Source organism: Zalophus californianus, chromosome 5 (genome assembly GCF_009762305.2).
Source record: "Zalophus californianus isolate mZalCal1 chromosome 5, mZalCal1.pri.v2, whole genome shotgun sequence".
In the NCBI taxonomy this organism is placed as follows: domain Eukaryota; kingdom Metazoa; phylum Chordata; class Mammalia; order Carnivora; family Otariidae; genus Zalophus; species Zalophus californianus.
Window position 1 is genome coordinate 46,709,172 of NC_045599.1, and position 19,583 is coordinate 46,728,754.

Below are 19,583 nucleotides of genomic sequence, written 5' to 3' on the forward strand. Positions count from 1 at the left end.
AAAATGTCAAACTTCAATATTTCAAAATGCAAATTAGGAGCACCCTGTTGGCTCAGTCGGTTAAGCATCCACTCTTGATTTCCGCTCAGGTTATGATCTCAAGGACATGAGATCGAGCCCTGTGTGAGGCTCCTTGTTCAGGGAGAGTCGGCTTGAGATTCTCTCTCTGTCACTCACCCTATGCCCCTACCCCCCATGTGGGCTGTCTCTCTCTGTCTCTCTCTAAAATAAATAAATAAATCTTTAGCGTTGCCTGGGTGGCTGTTGATTAAGCACCCAACTCTTGGTTTCACCTCAGGTTATGATCTCAGGGTCGTGGGATTGAACCCCAAGTCGGGCTCTGCGCTCAGTGGGAAGTCTGCTGGAGATTCTCTCTCTCCTTTTCCCTCTGCCCTTCTTCCTGCTCTCTCTCTCTCTTGCTCACTCTCTAAAATAAATAAATAAATCTTTTTTAGAAAATCTTTTAAAAATGCAAATTAAAGGAAAACGCTTCTCTTCATTTTTCAAAGTAGCAAAGATTTGGAAAATATCCAATGCTGAGAAAGAAGAAGCAAAAACTCACTCATGTAGATCGCTTGGGGAAACAAATGGAAACAAATATAACTGTGTGTATCTGGGTCCTTAGAGAAGCAAAGCACATAGCAGGCCTGGGTGAGGCATACAAGAATTTTATCAGGGGAAATGCCCATGTGAGGGAAAGCAGAGAGACAGCAAGGAAGGCTGGGAGCTGTCAGAGCCTATGGCCATCTGACCCCCCCAACGGAGGGAGGGAAGGCTGGTGTGAGCACCTCACCTGCCTGGCGGCCTAAGGGAAGGTTCAGCAAGGCAATGGGATGTCCTCCCTCCAGTAGCAACCACCAGAGGAGTCCCATGTCTCCCAGAAATAGGCCTGCGCTGGCATCTCTGTGGCACCGGCTCATGGGCTAGAAGCAGCCCATGGAGGTGTGGCCGCGGACAGACCTGTGGTCACCTCTGCCCCCTGTGTTTGGAGGACTGTGGGCACATTCCCGTGGCTGCCACACATTTGGCAATGTATATTAAAAGTTTTTTAAATGATTTTACTTTTCTTTTTAATCTTGTAAGTATACCCCTTGAGATCTATCCTAAGGGAGTTTCCTAAAATGGGAAAAATAACTTGAGTTACAAAACTGTTCATAGGAAGTATTTCTGACAGCAAAATATTCGAAGCCTGACGTCACTTTCAGTTAACCGTGGCGGCATCCACCTCATCGGTTCCACTCGCTTACTTGGGCCACCTGAGCCTGTTTTGAGTTTGTGAGTTCACTTACAGTGATTTAAAAAAGGTAAAATACCTTTTTTAAGGTTAGCAGAACTTCATCCTGCTGAACTTCTTTGTGACTCTAGGACGCAAAGGGATATTCTGCATCTTAGTCTGGGGAGGCAGCTTCCAGGGTTGAAGGCGTATGTGAAAACTCACCAGACTGTGCACTTAGGATTAAAGCCCTGCATGCACTTCACTGGCTGTGTTTTAGCCTCAATAAAGAAAGAAGAGGGGAGATCAAAGGACACGCTGCTCAAAGTTAGAGACTGTGCAGCTCTGGGTGTTCTGATTCTCCTTCATGGTTTAACAGTCTCAGACATCAGCCGCTGGTTCAGCGGACGTGGGAATCAACCCCGTGACGAGGTTCTCACCACACAGATTCTCATTGTGGCAGAGGACCAGGAGAACTCGAGAGCCACTTTCTATCCGTACCCGCTCCCCCCAATGTGGCCTCTCCTCTTCCTCTGTCCGCGTGCTCACCCTCTTACCTCCATGATAATGCTCCTGGAGCTGCCGCCGCTCCCTTAGTCCTGCCCTTGTCACTAGCGCGGTTCCAACAAGCTGTGCCGACCACCACCATCTCCTCCATTCTTTCAGGGGACCTGTGAATATCTAGCTGTCCTCTCCTTCCTTTATCATTAAAAAACCTTTTACTTTATTTTTTTTAAGACTTATTTATTTGTCAGAGAGAGAGAAAGAGCATAAGCAGGGGGAGTGGGAGAGGGAGAAGCAGGCTTCCTGCTGAGCAGGGAGCCCGATGCGGGGCTCGATCCCAGGACCCTGGGACCATGACCTGAGCCGAAGGCAGACGCTTAATGACTGAGCCACCCAGGTGCCCCAAAAACCTTCTTATTTAATCCAGAAAACACTTGAGTGACATCACTGGATTTTTTTCTCCAATAAAGTATATTATAAACCAAATCTTGCTGTTTAAATTAAAGCTGCAATCTGTCACTTGTTTGACGTGTAACATCTGCCCCTCAGAGATGACAAAATTGATTTGAATTCAAATGAGAACAAAATGTCACTCAGCCCTGGGATGTGTACTCTGTAGCCCCCATCAGGACACGAATACAGTTCTGCATGCAGATATCCAGCATTTGTAACTTAGAACCAAACTGTGACTTTGAATAACTAAGTGATAAATCAGGGATTTATATTCAGTTCAGTGTGGTGACAGGTTGCTGACCTGTTCTTATACTATGCATTCAACAAATATGTATTGAGCAAATATATATTGTTGGCAAATACTGTGGATTACTACTCAATATCCATTCTCCCCTTCTTCCACACTCACAGAACCTTCATTTTATTCTGGGCAGGAGCATGTCTAGACTCAAGCAATAAATCAATGTTGGTGCACATATTTGTAACAGTTTTGTTCTATTTAGCCAGATACTAAATATCCCAATTTCCTTTTGCAGTAGAAATGGCCATGGGAGCCAGTTACGGCTAAGAAGATGTAAGGGGAGGTCTTCTGGAGCCTTCTAAGAAGGCTTTCCTTCCTGATAAAAGAGATGGATGCCACTGGCACCATGCCCCCACCCCCACCCCATCCGCCTTTTTTCTAATGCAGATGTAATTACGGAGCTCCAGCAGCAAACTCAAGATCATGAGGCAGTAAGTGAGAGAATGAATGGTAGTCACACTGAAGACAGCAGAAGAGAAGGTTAGGTCGGTTCCTGAGATCAGAAAGGCAGGATTAAATTAAGGGTCTCAGAAATATAAGGGGCCTGGCAGTGTTATTTAGGCAATAAAATACAGAACCAATGAAAAATGAATAGTAGGAACCCCCAGGTGCGTTAAGAGCCCAAGTAAGGCTAGCATTAATTTAGAGAAGAACCCTGTTCTCATTCGTATTTGGTAACAGCATAAAATGAGATAACTTTTTTTGGAGAGCAATATAGCAGTATCTATCAGCATTTAAAATGCACAGATCAATTAAACTAGCAATTCTACTACTGGGAAATTATCCTGCAGAAAAACACAGGTGCACAAAAGATATATGTACAAGATTATTTATTGCAGCATTATTTGAAATAGCAAAAAAACTAGAAGCAACCTAAATATGAAATTGGGAAAATAAAGTACAGCCATTCATACGGTGAAATACTATGCAGCTGTTCAAGAAAGAATGAAGTAGTATACGTGTAATGACATGGAAAGATGCCCAGGAGATATTCTTAAGGGGGAAAAAAAAGTAATGCGTATAATATCCTATTTTTATAAAAAAAAATCTTTAAACGTAAGTTTGAAATGCCACATGTGTATGTAAGTATACACACAGGAAAGGTCTGAAAGAGAAGGGCCAAACAAATTAAATGGACCCAGTTATTATGTTTCCATGTCTTTTTTACCAGGTCCCATTTGTGCAGCAGTATTAACTGAAAGCAGACAACAGAAATAACTCAAGGATGAAGTTCAGCATGGATGACAAGCAGCTAAGAAATCTGCAGAATTAAAGTAGCTCTGACATGATGAACCTTCCAGACAAGATTTGGTAGGGGAAGCATGTAAATGCCAAAGAAGCATCATAAAGAGGAAAAAAGGAGAGGAATCAGGAGACTCAAGGTCATTATCAAGGTAAAGAAAATGCTCAGGAAATGTAACATGAATCCACAGAAGATAAGGAAAGTATCTGTGAAAGATGTGGAGGATAGGGACTTCGTGTTGGGGAGAAGAGAGGCAGCTCTGAGTTTGAGTTCCTGGAGCTGGAACAGATCTGAACAAGGAGCAAGCCCCTGAAGGGAACATGCCTGGGGTTGGCTGGAGGGACAGATGAAATTATGATGGCAAAGCCCCACTCCATTGTGCATCACAGACCAGGCTTCCAAACATGAGGGGAGTTACACTGTACTCCGCTGGCGTCTGTCCCGTTCCCATCAGCTTTTCTCCCTGACTTCCTCTCCTTCGCTGCAAGATAGTATGTTCTTAAAATTTCTTTCCTGGCCTCTGCCCTTGAACAAGCTTATAGTTTCATTTGAGGGTTTCTAAGGGACTTTATTGCTAAAAATTTCAGAGGCTAACAAAATAACAAATGTTATTGATCTTTATGGTTAAGTCAATAGAATGAGCCTATTTATGGTGGTGGTGTTGCACTTCCTCTCCATTCTCTCTTAGACCTCGATGATAAGTGCCACGGCTAAGTGCCGACCCATCCATCTTTTTATTACTGGTCAGGTTTCCACATTCCCTTTCCCTTGCACTCCACTATCTTTTCTCTTGCTTTAGCTCTGTTGGTTGTTTTAACACCAATGTGAATGAGGAGTATGAGCTTGTAGCTAAACGTCTGACATTTCAGAGCAAGCTCCAGACCTGTCCCTTCCACCTCAGTGCCTTCTTGATATGCTCAAAACCATTTCTTTTTTTTTTTTTTTTAGTTTTATTTTATTATGTTATGGTATTTACCATACATTACATCACTAGTTTTTGATGTAGTGTTCCATGATTCATTGTTTGCGTATAACACCCAGTGCTCCATTCAGTACGTGCCCTCCTTAATACCCATCACCGGGCTAACCCATCCCCCCACTCCCTCCCCTCTAGAACCTTCAGTTTGTTTCTCAGAGTCCATAGTCTCTCATGGTTCGTCTCCCCCTCCGATTCCCCCCCTTCATTTTTCCCTTTCTACTATCTTCTTTTTTTTTTTAGCATATAATGTATTATTTGTCAAAACCATTTCTTAACAAAGGCCACCAAAGCTGAGAAAAGCATGGTGGGTCACCAATGAGAATATAGCAGTTTTAGGGAATAAAAGCAGGGGGCTGGATACAGAAGCCAACCAACAGCAGCGATGAGCTTAAACGGATGCCGCTGCTGTGAAATCGTGGAGGGACCAGGGCAGCAGTCTCCATGTAGCAGGGACAAAAACCCCCTCCAGCACTGGTGAAGTATGAAAGGGAGTGACCTCAAATGATGACATTTTGAAGGAAGTGACACCAAAAAGAGGGAAGCAAGTATATCCATCGGAGTTTTTAGTTGCAGTACACATTAACCATCTCTTGACTGGGTGAAAGGACCAACTTGGAAAAGAGTTTTAAACATGGCGGGGCTCAGACCTCACTGGTGAAGGTGTGGTCACAGCCAAAGGATGAAGAGAAGTCTGTTGGATTTCCCAGGCCAGAGCTGGTCCCTCATTGCCAGGCAAGCATGAAACCAGCCTCAGGGCTCCAAGAGCCTAAGCTGGAGAGCAGGTGTACATTGAAAGCTGGATGCCTCTGCAGGCCTGAGGTCTGGAGGACACGGTGTCCTTATTGGAAGAGTCACATCAAGATGGTCAGAGGTCTGGACTGCTGTGCACGGTCACCAAGAGACTGTGTGGTGTGGGTACACAGCTGAGGCAGTGTACCACCGGAGGTCCCCATGCATCCACTACTTACTGACTGGTAAGCGTTCTGAAACCAGGAAGAGGAGCCCCCTTTCTCCTGCAATGGCCTTCCTCTACTGACAAATTTAACATCATGCTTAACCACATGGACTGGTATGTTTAAAGGTGCTCTGAAAACCTAACATGGTAAACAAAAATGAGACATTATTGTATGTTTTGGCTCTTACAAGTAGTGATTTCCTCAACAGTTTAATGACTTAGTAAAAAAAGTTTTTAAACCGCCATCTCATTTAAAATTTGAATTCCTCAACTAGAAACCTAAGAAACCAATTCTAATTTATGTACCTACCATGTTTCCTCACTGCGGGGATATTTTCTACTTGATTACCTTATTTATATTTATATCTCAAGACCTTTACCAAATACATTATCTAAACAGAAAAGCAATAAGTTGTGTAAGAGTATTGGACTAATACTTAGGATCTGAGCTCTGGTACAAACCAGCAGGAAAACCACAGGTAAGTTACTTAACCTCTCCCGAAATCAGCTTCCTCATCCCTAGAATGAAGGTAGTAATTCCTTCATATTGTAGAAAGTGAGGGTAGATTTCAGAAGCAGAACAATCTAGGTTCGTAATCTTTGTCTCACTCATTCTTGCTATGAGACCTGGGTAAATAAAACTAAAATTCTGAGAGCTTCGATTTCCTTTTTTTTTTTTTTAAAGCAATGCAAGTCTTTATTTTGTATTAGCTTATCTTTATTCATTTTATTTTATAATACCGGACCCTGCATTAAAATTCGAAATCTGGGAAGGCTCCTTTTCCCTACTTAAAGAGTTCATAAATATGAGCAGTAAAGCCAGTTCATTCACTTAAAGAGAATTTGTTTTAAAACAATAGAAGGTGATACCCATAGGTAGCAATACAATCTTCAGGAAACTAGAGTAACAGGATTAGTGAATTTGCCTCCTTGTCTCACTCTCCACAAATTTATAGTTTGATTCCTACACTGAAAAGGAAAGGATAGAATGTATGTAGTCCAACAGGGGAGAAACTCTTCCCAAACAACGCTGCTGGTTGAAACCCCATTTGTTCACCTCGAGACGATGTTGAGTTTTCCTTCCTTGTTGGCCTTTTGGATGTTTCTCAGACGTATTGCTATTTTGCCTTTTCACTTTTTTTCCACAAAGAATAAAAACTTTCTTTGAATATAGTGTGAGATAGGGGTATGACCTCCGATATCTAAACTCACTGGTTCACGTGTGATTGAACTTTCAATGAGAATACCTCATGGGCATTCCTATTTCTTGATGCCACATAGAGAGAGAAAAATAAAGGAGCTCAAAGAAATCTAGCAGCCCTTAGGTTACAGGACAGCCGGTTCCCCGATATCGGTCGTAAGGCTGGGCTTGCCGATAATTCACATAAGGCTCTGATTCTGACCCAGAGCCTCTTTCAGAATAGACTCCAGCCGCATCGGCAAAATCACAAATCAACACAGAAAGGGTGAGGAGCCCTCCTAACACATCAGAGATCTTCAATGCTTCCGATTAATGGAAAATATTTATTGTAGTAGTTATTTACTGCTGTGTGATGGGTTCCCCCAAATTTAGTGGCTTAACAACAGCATACACATTTATTATGTCAGTTTCTATGTGGTCAGTTTCTGTGAGTCCGCTGAGCCGGGTGGTTTCAGGCTTGGGGTCTCTTGTGAGCTTGCACTCAAGGTATCAACCAGGGTGACAGACATGTAAAGGCTTGACTGGGGCTAGAGGACCCACTTTCCCCCAAAAAAAGAGAAAAGAGAGAGAATAAGGCAAAAGCAGCAATGTCTCTTTTGACCTAGTCTTAGAAGTCATACCTTGTCCCTTCTTCCACATCAAGTCACTAGAAGCAAATTACTAAATCCAGTCTACATCCAAGGGGAGAGGACTTAGCTTCACCTTTTCAAGGAAGGAGTGTCAACGTGGAGGCATTTTTTTTTTAATTAGAGGGGGGAAAAACACATAATGTAGAATCTGCCATCTTAATCATTTTTAAATGTACAATTCAGGGATGCTGAGAATATTCACATCATTGTGCAGACCTCCAGAACTTCTTCATCTTGGAAAACTGAACTCTATGCCATTAAACAGTTCCCTATTTCCCCCTCCTCCCAGCCCCTTTTTACTACCATTCTACTCTCTGTCCCATGAATTTGACACTTTAGATTCCTCACGTCCTGGAATCATACAGTATTTGTCTTTTTGTGTCTGGCTTATTTCCCTCAGTACAGTGTCCTCTAGGTTCATCCATGTTTTAGCATGTGATGGGATTTCCTCTCTAAAGCTGAATCATCTTCCATCAAACAGATATACCAGTTTGTTCATCTACTCATCTGTCCATGGACACCTGAGTTGCTTCTACCTCTTGGCCCTTGTGAAGAATGCAGATGTGAACATGAGTGTGCAAATATCTCTTCAAAATTCTGCTTTTTCGAAGTGGGATTGCTGGATCATTTGCTGGGATAGTGTTTTGAGGAAACACCATACTGTTTTCCACAGTGGCTACACCATTTTATAGTTTTACCTAAGTGCACAAGGGTTCCAGTTTCTCCACATCCTCCCTAACACTTGCTATTTTTTTGTTTCATTTTATAATAAACATACTAATGGATGTGAGGGGGATATCTTGTAGTTTTGGTTTGCATATCTCTAATAATTAGTGATGTTGAGCATCTTTTCATATATTAGTTGATGACTTCTCTACATCATCCCTGGAGAAATGTTTTTTTGAAGACTGTCCATTTTTTAATCGGGTTTTTGGGTTCTTGTTGTCAAGTTGTGAAGGCATAGTTTTAACCCACACTTACCTTGCAAGTTTGTTGTGAGATCTAAAACATTCATGTATACAGATCACATTTAATGTCACATAGGAGGCACCCAAAAAATATTACTTGTCCCTCTCAGGGTTGTTATATTAAATAGTGTATGTAAATGTGCTTTAAAAATTATAAAGTGCTATGCAAATGTGAGTTAATACTAAATATCTATATGCAAAGTATTTAATATTTTTCTCAGGTTCTCCACATAAAATGTGTATATCTTTTCATCTCTAGACTTTGTTCTGGTTTTTAGCTGTGATTCCTTTTCCTCCATTTAATTGCAAGATTTATCAAAAAATAGCAGTCAAAATAGAATGAGTAAAGGCAGAGAAACAATAGCTAATTTCACTAAAGCCACATCAGAGGAAGATCTATTTGAAAATAAAATAAAATGGGAAGAAACCTGCAAAGATAACACCGTTGAAAAATCCTAAGACGACCAGAGCTGCTGTTCCTTCAGAGGATGTGAGTGATGTTGAAAGATTAATAACATTTGGATCACGTTAATTACAGTGATGTTATAAACTCGGCTATTCTAGTTGCCATAACAACCCGCTATATGTCGGTTTTCTAATGACATTTTGAACAAGTGCTGAAGCGAACTGCCTCACTTGAGCACTTTGATTGCTGTCATTCAGTGATTTTTAAAATGAATTGTTTTGTTCTTAAAGAGTCAGAATATGTCACTGTCTTCAAAAATATTCTCAAAATTATGGAGAGGAAATGATACACATTTCTATACAATTATGGAGTACTCAGGAAAAGGAGATACATTTTGTTTGTCATACGAAATTAACAGTTTTTTTTTCATAGGGATAAGGAAAAGAAACACACACACACACACACACACACACACACACACACACCACAGTAGGAAAGGGGAATGCACTTCATACCTCTCCGAGGACGTGTTCCCTTAGGGAACAGCTTGACAATAGAATTCTTCCCAGAAGGAGCTTACTTTTATCAGTTGTATTTCTCTCCTATCCAGTCTCTCTTTTTCCTTCCACCTCCCTTTTTCTCCCTTCTGGTGAATGCTTGGAACCCATGATGCTGATCGTGGTGGCTGCCACATCTGGAAGTAAGTGAGGAGAGATCATGGCCTTCAAATGACTTTCTGATCTCTCTTCCCTCTGCTGACCAACCCACTCCTCTCTCTCCAGGGGCTGCCCCAGGTACATAATGAAAGGAAGACTACTTGCCACTGGCTTATATTAAATACATATTGTGTGGATGACAAGAAGCAAAGCGTGATTGTACTAGACGTGTTTCTAAGTTCGCGCCTGGTCCCCAGCCTTCTCTGCTCCTGCTGCCTGTGGGGGATCCTTCCCCACCCAGCCACCCGCCAACAGCAATCACCAGCTGAACCAGAGGTGAGGGCCAGAGCCAACTCATCTAATCAGCCTCTCTCTGCCCTCTTCTCTACTCTCCTTCTCTATCCCTCCCTCTCTACAAGTTGAGCTAAGGTGAAAACCCACCATTTGCAATGGTGTTTACAGTAGAAATGTGTTCAGTGACAAAACTGTGCTACGGGATTCTGAAGGGGGAGTGTGCCCAGTGGCCCCCGCCACAGACCCAGCAGTATCTCTATCTATACCCCATATCTCAGGCAATACAGGTGGCATTCTCTTATGTAAAGCATGTCAGAGTGCCCTATAAACCCTGATCCCACTGTCATGCCTTCTGTGTAAGCCCAATCTGCCTCTTGGCCCAGCCAGCCATTGACACCCCCTTCCACTCTCTCTCCTCCCTGCTATCCTCTGTTCTTAGAAACTCCCTCCACGTCCAAGGGCTTCCATCCTGCCCTCCCAAAAGCCCCCACTGTACCGTCTCCTCACAGTCTTCCCAGGGACCAGCAAAGTGAGCTTATCCATCCAGCTGGGCTTCCGCTGACCCAGAGCCACCGCAGGACCCGAGCCATGGCCCAGAAAGTGGGTGTCAGGGAGAGAGGTGCTGTCACCAGTGACATCATCTGGAATTAACAAAGCTTACATGCGTTTGACTCATTCTGCATCCGGGGTGAAGCAGGTTTGCCGACCCCCAGCCCTTTAAGTCTTCTCTGGATGCTCCTTTTCTAGTTACAGATTTCACTGGAACTTATATGAACAGGTTGAGGGAGCAGTCCGTGCCACTGTCACTCTCCACCCTTCTCACTCTAGTTTCTGCCTGGGAACACTGACCAGTAGGGCTCTCATCAAAGGACTCCTTTGCCCTCTGCTCCCTGGGAAGACTGTGAGGAGACCGTACAGTGGGGGCTTTCGGGAGTGACACTCCACTTTTAATTTTTTAATCAGAACAATTTTAGAGGAAAACAAGATGTTGCAACCTCGGTATTTTGACTTCAAGTACACTTTAACCTGGGCACCAGAAAAAAAATTAGACATCGTAGAAATAATCAACACAGATTTAAATCGGAAGAGCCAAAGCTATATATGTTAAATTTAATAATGACAAAAAGTGAACTGAAGAATCTCATTGTTTCGGTAATTCTCAAAACTACAAAAATTGACCCAGTTAAAATCACATTTTATAGAAATAACACAAAATAAAACTGACAAAGGCAAAACCTGCTCAAAACCGGGTTTATTGACTTTTAAAATTGACTAAAAAATCAAATCATCTTGTCAAAAATTGTACCTATAAAACCTGACCCAGGAAAATTAGACTTGGTAGAAAATGACCACAAAAGAAAACTCAAAATTGCTGAAGCCAAAGTTGGGAACATTTCATACGAGTGCAAAATGTGATCATTGAATTAAATCCAGATTATTTCAGTGAAATACAAATACTGAAAATTATGTGACTCCACAGTAAAAAGAAAATTGATCAAAGAATTAAATTAGCTCAAAAGAGTTGTTTCTAGAAAAATAAGTTCTTGATGATATTCTCAGAAATATTGGAATAATTCTGATGAAAGTGTTTGTATTCATTTAAGAAAAAAGTCCTAAGGGTCAAACAACTGTGAGAGGAAAATATCCTCTGTGGGATTTCTCAGGTAGCCCCCCCTCCCCAGGCTTCCAGTTTTAACGTTTTATCATTTTTTTTAAAGATTTACTTATTTATTTACTTGACAGAGAGAGAGAGCATGAGAAGGGACAGAAGAAGAGGGAGAATCTCAGGCAGACTCCCCACTGAGCTCGGAGCCCGATGTGGGGCTCCATCTCATGACTCTGAGATCATGACCTGAGCCAAAACCAAGAGTGGGATGTTCAACTGACTGAGCCACCCAGGCACCCCCTAATGCTTTATTGTTTTTGAGGAGATCTAGGATCTCCTTCTAGGGTTCTAACACCTTCTCTTACATCTAAATACCATGTACTCAGTGAATGACCTTAGCTGGTTGCTAAGGTCAAAGTTTACTACAAGGCATGAAGATTCACAGATACCCTTACCACTTCCAAGGGAATTCAGACTTTAAAAGCAACCTACACGTCGCCTCACACCCATTAGGATGGCTACTATCAAATAACAACAACCACCAACCCACCAACCCACCAGAAAACAGCACATGTTGCGAGGGTGTGGAGAAATTGAAAGCCTGTACACTGTGCAGCCACTATGAAGACAGTATGGCAGTTGTTTTCAAAAATTAAAAATAGAATTAGCATGGGATCCAGTAATCCCACTTTAGAATATGTATCTAAAAGAATTGAAAGCAGGGGCTCAAAGAGATGTTTGCACACTCATGTTCATAGCAGCATTATATTTTTTAAAGATTTTATTTATTTATTTGACAGAGAGAGAGACAGCGAGAGAGGAGACACAAGCAGGGGGAGTGGGAGAGGGAGAAGCAGGCTTCCCGCTGAGCTGGGAGCCCGATGCGGGGCTCGATCCCAGGACCCTGGGATCATGACCTGAGCCAAAGGCAGTCGCTCAACCAACTGAACCACCCAGGTGCCCCCTCATAGCAGCATTATTTACAAGAGCCAAGAAGGAGAAGCAACCCAAGTGTCCATCGATGGATGAATGGATAAACAAACTGTGATATATATATATATCATATATATATATAGTGTTAGATTATTCAGCCTTAAAAAGGAAGTCCCATCACTTGCTACAGCATGGGTGAACCTGGAGGATGTTACACTAAGTAAAATAAGCCAGCCACAAAAGGACAAATACTGTATGATTCCACCATATGAGGAATGGAAAGTAGCCACACTCATAGAAACAAAAAGTAGACTGGTGTTTTTCAGGGACTGGGCGTAGCGAGAAGTAGGGACTTGTTCAATGGGCATAGAGTTTCAGTCTTGTGAGAGGAAAAGTTCTAGAGCTCTGTTGCACAGCAAAGACTGCTTAAAACTAATGAACTGTACACTAAAAATGATGAAGGTGGCAAATTTTGTGTGTTTTTCACCACAGTTTAAAAAAATCAAGCTACATGAATTTGTAATGGGTAGAACTTAAATAGGGTGGACAATTTAGGAAGTTGAGACAACAGCCTAAAAAAGTGTTTCTCCAACTTTTCCATGACACTCTCTTCGGATCAGAGCAAAATAAATCCAGTTGATCTGAAGGCCATAGCTTGGAGCAGAAACTTCACGAAAGTTTTGTGTTTTGTCTCTAAAATAGGTACAAATTTTGCCTACCACTTCATACTAGATCAGAGTTTATTTTTATATAGAAATAACATTGTAATTGCAATGTGCAAGGGCGAGTCTGTTTCTTTGAGTATAGTTCTATGCTGGATCATAGGCTTTGAGGCAAGTTAGTGCAAAAATAAAGAAATTTAAGCCAACATGGAAAAGGAGGCTTACACTGATTTGTATATGACAAAAACGTCAAGACTGTAAAAACTGCAAACTTTTCTCCTCCCGAATAGTCTGTGATAATGACACCCCAAGCAGAGTCATTGTATATATCCTGTAGTTTCACACTGTCGCTTGGCTCAGGACCTCACACTCCTAAAGGTACAGATACTCCAGGTGAGAAGAATATGCCAATGTTTGAAGCCACAGTGTCTGAGCAGAACCACCAGGCTTCAGGACGTAGAGCCTCCATGAGTGAGAAAATTCCCCTTTCCCACTGCCCTCTCTCTAAGCCGGCGTTCCTGAAGAGAGAATTTCTGGTCACTTCCCTGGAAGGAGAACCAAGACATTACAGTTTTGCTACCAGTCATGCTTGGTGCTGGAAGGAACACTGAACTTTTGGAGCACCCTCCACACCTCTGTCTTTCTGGCAAACTCCTACGTGGATCTCAACACTCTGCTTGGGCGTCACCTCCTGGTGAGGCCTCTGCTGAGTGCCCTCCCCCCATCCAGCCACCTCGCCTCCCGCGCTCTCGGAGCCACGTCAGAACCGCAGGACTTAGGCTTTATGTTGCAGGATCCCAGTCCTGGCTGAGCTCAGACACTTCTGGTGACATAAGGACATGTAAGGCCGCAAGAAGCACAGGCATCAGCCAGGCAGTTCCATAGTCCAGCCGCGGGGAGCCCTGGAACCCTGGGAAGGAACTAAAACAGACTTGCCCTGAGAGAAGAGACCTTCGGCTCCTTCTTCCTATGATGATGCCAGACTCACAGTTCAGCTCCTCTCTCTCTCTGGACTCCCTGCTTCTGCTTCTGACCAGTTCACCTGTCACCTCTGCTTCTGTTTCTCCCTAATTTTACTCTGGTGCTGTAGTTTTCTGGGTTTCTCACCCTGGAAACCGTCAATGACAGGTGGTCGATTGGGTGAGTAAGTTGAGTCCGCTGTTGGGCAGAATGACGATACTAGGCCTCCCCAGAGGCCCTGGTAGGCCTGAAGCTGGTTGTGTTTGGCCGAGTTGCAGGCTTCTGGGCAGTTCAGTCATGACCCCGTAACAGGGTTGCATGACGACAGGAAGCAGTGCTCCTGAGCAATGAATGGTCTTTGCTGCTTTGCTCAGAAGGCGATCTGTGCACACTTCCATTATTTCATGTATCGTACTGTAATTGAATTGTTTTTCCACATACCCAGTCCCCTACAGAACGAGAACCCTGAGGCCAGTGACAGCGGTCTCCTATCTTTGCACCTCAAACCCCTAGCACAGCACCGGGTGCATAGTAGACTCTCAGTAAAAGTCTGCTGAGGGTAAGTGAAATACAGATGGAATCAGACAACCTGAATTCTGGTTCCGATTTTGCCATTTCATAGCTATGTGAACTGGGGCCAATTATGTAATCTTTCCAAACCTCCCTTTCCTCTTCTGTTAAAAGATACTGTTGTGATTAAATATTAAATGAAATGTGGACATGCCTAGCACAGGGCTCGGCCCACAGTTGCTCTGTGTTTATGTATATAACATATTACATGTTATATTAAGTTAATCATATTCATATAATACAATATAATTATATATAAAATTGATGCATAATAATTATATAATCAATATATAATTTTTTTCTCTGTTTGTATCACTGCCATGTATTGTAATTATGTCCAAATACACCTTCTCTCCCAATCAGAGGGTGAATTTGAAGGAGGGAATCCGTGTCTCATTAACGTTTGCACCACCACGTCACCCCATATTTCTGCACTAAGTAAGTATTTAATAGGAATCAATGGTGTGTGTTTGGTGGGGGGCAATGGATGTGAAGATGGCATTTGCTTAAAATCTCCAGATCTTAACAGTTTTCAAGAGTTAAAAACAAGCGGGACATAGGAAGCATCACAAATAAATTACGGTCAAACTTAAGTTTCACTAACTCTGGGTGCCTAGCAATCTTCTAACAGCCAAATGGAAATAAGGCTGACCGTGTTCCAGTTTTCCAGTGTGTGTCTCCACCTGCTGTATTTACTGGAAAGCAGCGGAAGCATTCCTTCTAATACAATTTTGTCAAGCACGTATCCCTGGGCTACCTCAGCCCTGAGTTGGGCACATGTACCTGCACATTTCCGCAGGCACCACTAGGGGGCAGGCCCTTCCTCCAGATGCACTCTGAGCCCGGCACGCAAGTCCTGAGGAAAAAAATAAAAGAACGTGCCACTGTCATTAGGTTTGTTTCTAAATGGAAAAGTACATGTGGGCATGTCCCGATTTGTATTGTGTTCTCTTAATTAGTTATGCAATCTTTTGGCTCACCTTTCCTTTTGTTTCCTATTTCCTTGTTCAGATTCTTCTCCTTTGGATTGTAACTAATAAACCTTTTATTCATTTATTTATTTTTAGAGGCTTGACCCACAGAAATAAATCAAGATGACGTAACACAAGTAAACACCGCATAATTTAGTTGGTGAAGGTTAAAAACCTGAGGCTTCATTTGGGTTTGTCATTTTTCAAATAAAGAATTTTTTTTAAAGGAGAGGTTTGATTTCCCTAGATGTTCATATTTTGCTGGCTGGCCAGATGGGAAAGGGGGAAAGGGGGTGGCAGAAAGAAGAAAACTAAGAGAGATTCTGTGTGTGTGTGTGTGTGTGTGTGTGTGTGTGTGCGCGCGCGCGCGCGCGCGCAGATGTGAGGGAGCATGTGTAAGGGTGGAGGAGCGACAAGCCAAGCAGACGTTGAGGGGTTGTTTGGTCCCAGGTCCCATTGGCCTGTGAGCTTTATGGGGCCACCAGGAGTGGTCCTGGACTCTAGCTCCCCTTTAGCCTTGGAGAAGTCATTCTGCTCACATCTCAATTGCCTTGTCTAGAATGTGAGAACTGTATACTAAAAGATCTTCTAATTTAAATATGAGCCTGTGTTGAAGTAGAGAAAATGTGGGAGGGGGGTTGGAAATGCGGGATGAATAGGCATGGAGAATTCTGAGAGTAACCATTACGAAGAAACAATGGAACAAACCAACAAAGAAACTCTGAAGCTGGAAGTTTCTTCCAGCCAACATGACTTCCATGCAGACTTCCCTTTGAAATATTTTCTCAGGTGGCTGGAACTCTCAGCCACTGGGCTGCCTTCTGTCCCACTCTCTGGACTGTCCAGGGAAGACAGGTAGGTATCTGAGCCGTCAAGCAAAGATGCAGCAGTGACCAGGTAGGCTAGTGTTGGCTGGGCAAGAGAGGAGCAATTTCCAATCCAAAATGACAAACTAACAAAATTCTCAACAAGAAGTGACTCATGCCTAGTTGGAGCAGTGGTTAAAAGAAATTTGTTCCCCTGGGGATGGTACTGCTACCCTTCCACGGCTGGTGTAAGCTCTGTTGCCTCAGTGAGTGCTGGCTTTTTATAACTTTTGGAAAATGCCACCCTTTTTATTTTACCTCCACAGCTGCAAATACTCTAATCTTACAGAACTCTAATAATCAGCTGGGCTGTGAGTTCAGAGCCATTACTGCTGTCTGACTTCATAATAGCCAATTAATTACTACTTACAAAGTTTCAATTATTTTTTATCTTAATACATCTGAGAGTTCTCTCCAGATAATCATTGAAGGAGTCTCCACCCCATTTGGTTACTCCCATGAAATTATCTCTAGGATGAGCATAAAAGATTGTTACTTTGCCTATAACAAATATATACATGAAGAATTCAAAGTACCGTACTCGAAATTTGTTACCTCTGCAATTTCCAATAGCCACCACTAGGGGATGCTGCTAAATTCTTAACTGGTAATTCTCAAAGTCTGGGTCACAAAATGCAGATTTGTAGGCTTGGTAGAATCAGAAGGGTAGGAGATTGGGAAATCTGTCTTTTTAATAAGTTTCCTGAGTGAATTTGAGACAAGAAAAGTTCCACAGCAGTAATAAGTGCTTCTTAACTGGTGCAAGTTCCCTGAACTCCTTCCACAAAAGAAAACCATTTTTTAGAAAATTAAGTCATCCTTGATTAAAAACACAAGTGTGTGGGCTCCTGGGTGGCTCCATCCATTAAGCGTCAGACTCTTGATTTCAGCTCGGGTCATGATCTCAGGGTCGTGAGATTGAGTCCCAGGAAGGGCTCCGCACTCTGCATGGCGCCTGCTTGTCCCTCTCCCTCCCCCTCTGCTTCTTCCCCCTCTGCTCCTTCCCTCTCTGCTCCCTCCGTCTTTGCTCCCTCCCATTCTGCTTCTCTCTCTTTGTCTCAAATAAATAAGTAAATCTTAAAAGCAAACAAACAAAAGCAAAAAACCCCACAAGTGTGAGTATCCATATAAGGTGTATCCATGTCAACCACTTGGCTGGAACCCTCAAACACTGAGCTGCCCTCTGTCCCCCTCTCCAGGTCACCAGCATCCCTGAGCAACACGATCGTAATAGTTTTCCAACCAGTTTCCTTCCTTCATTTCCCCCAGAATCAACTCTCCACATAGCAGCTAGAGTGATCTTTTAGAAAATAAATTCTATCATCTCCCTCACCTGCTCAGAGCCTTCTAATTCACTACCTATCACCATCAGAATAAAATACAAACTTCTTATCATGGCCTACAAGGCCCTATATGAATGGGTGCCCAACCAGCCCTTCTGGTGGCTCTCCCACACGCATCCTTGGCCCTCCCCCCCTTGCTGTTCTTCAAGTAAACCTTTGGATCTGTGAGCTTGCTCTTCCCACTGCTCTTGCCTCGGATCTTCATGGCTGGCTCCTTCCTCATTTCTTTTACATGTCTGCTCAGATGTCACCTCCTCAGAGGCTTTTTCTCACCACCTGTCATCAGTCTTACTCATGGTGGCTGGGGTCCCAGGAGGGACTGAGCTGTCAGAAGGAGACAGACCAGGATAGGCCATTTTGCAGTCACAAGGCTGGAGTACACAGTACATGTTTGTTGAATGAAGTAATGGAAATCTTTAAGCTAAATCTCTGTGCAAACTGAGAAAATACAAAAATTTTAAATCTAGTTGCAAATTGGGGCCCTCTCTTCAACTATTCAGTGGCTTTTTAATGAAGCTTTCTGTACGCCTCAACTTTAACACAATCTTCCCTTGCCTTGTTTCTTAGGTGTGGTTTTCAGTAGGGGTTTGGGGAGAGAGTCATCCTTCTAAAAAGGCACTTCAGAATTTTCAAGGACCAAGGGATCAATGAAGTTTAAACTATGTGTTTAATACATTTCAAGTTAATATTTTAATCATTAAATTAATATTTTTACTATTTTTTAACTTAAAGCAAAAAAGGTTATTTATCAGTTCACATAACTGAGAAGTCCAGGGGGCTATAGCTTCAGGCAGGGTTGGATCCAGGGACACGAACATTGTCATCAGGACCAGGTCTACTCCGTCATTTGGCTCTGCTTTCCTCTGCACTGAATATCTTGACTATTAATATAAACTAAAGAAATCAGACTTCAACAAAATGTGGTCCTAACCTTCTTCCCTGTACGAAGATGTTTAGTGTTGAGTCCTCCAGGTCCTCTCTCCACCCTTGTCTAGCCTGCTTGGTGGCCCAGGACACCGACCTTCATGGGTTGCATCATACGGGTTCCATGGGTCTATGTCTTATTTGGGAATTTGGCCAACGGGAGTCATCAGCAGGAGATAAGAGACTGAGAGAAAACAGGGTGGGTTATTCATTGCCCAGGTCCCTCCCTGTGGCTCTGTTTTCGTCTACCCAAAGACCCAAAGGGGTAGCTCCCTCTGGGATCCCATGGCTGCCCCCACCCCTTGCTTCTGGGTGTGCTGATGGGTTCCTGCAGTCGCTAGCTCCAGCATGCTTCCCTTAAGCCTGCCCACACCTTGGTAGAGTCCCTGCATTCATCTTTCTCTGGTCACTCCATCTGCATGAGCCATCTGTCCCTCACCAGACTCAGACTATCATGGCCTACGAGGGTTCTGTTGTCACCATTGTCTCTTTCTGGTGATAAACATGCCTAAGTTGCCTCAGTGACAGCATTCCAGTCTTTTCCTCTCATTGTCTCGTTCCCCTGATTTCCTGAGCTGTCCTCATCAACAGCTTCGCTGATGCCGATCTGCCCCTCTGCCAAAGCCAGCACCCCCCAGAAAGTCTTAGCATTCAGCAGCTCTGTCCAGAAACGGACTCTGCCTTCATTTTCTTTCAGGATAGTTGTATTTTAAGCATAGAGAGCTTTAAAAAAGACTCAGCTATGAAAGATTCTTAAAAAAAATGACTCTCCCACAACACCTGTCACCCTATTTATTCTCAACACCCTTTAAGCGACACTGCTTTAGGCAAGACGGGCTGTGTGAGCCTTTAACCAACAAATATCAGCAACTGGGAAGACCATAAATAGCAGCAGAGAGGACACACAGGATGACTCAGTAAGCCTTCTGAGTCAGACTGGCAGGGG

General features: G+C 43.1%; 1 long non-coding RNA gene across 1 annotated transcript in view; it reads left to right on the top strand.

Annotated features, from left to right (window-relative positions):
* Nucleotides 1-15,672, top strand: part of LOC113929637 — a 58,011-nt gene extending 42,339 nt beyond the window's left edge. The window contains exons 6-9 of the long non-coding RNA XR_003522269.2: nt 3,643-3,865; nt 9,635-9,844; nt 14,897-14,971; nt 15,601-15,672. This is a non-coding gene — a long non-coding RNA (uncharacterized LOC113929637). The remainder of the gene's footprint in view (nt 1-3,642; nt 3,866-9,634; nt 9,845-14,896; nt 14,972-15,600) is intronic.
* The last annotated feature ends 3,911 nt before the right edge of the window (nt 15,673-19,583 follow it).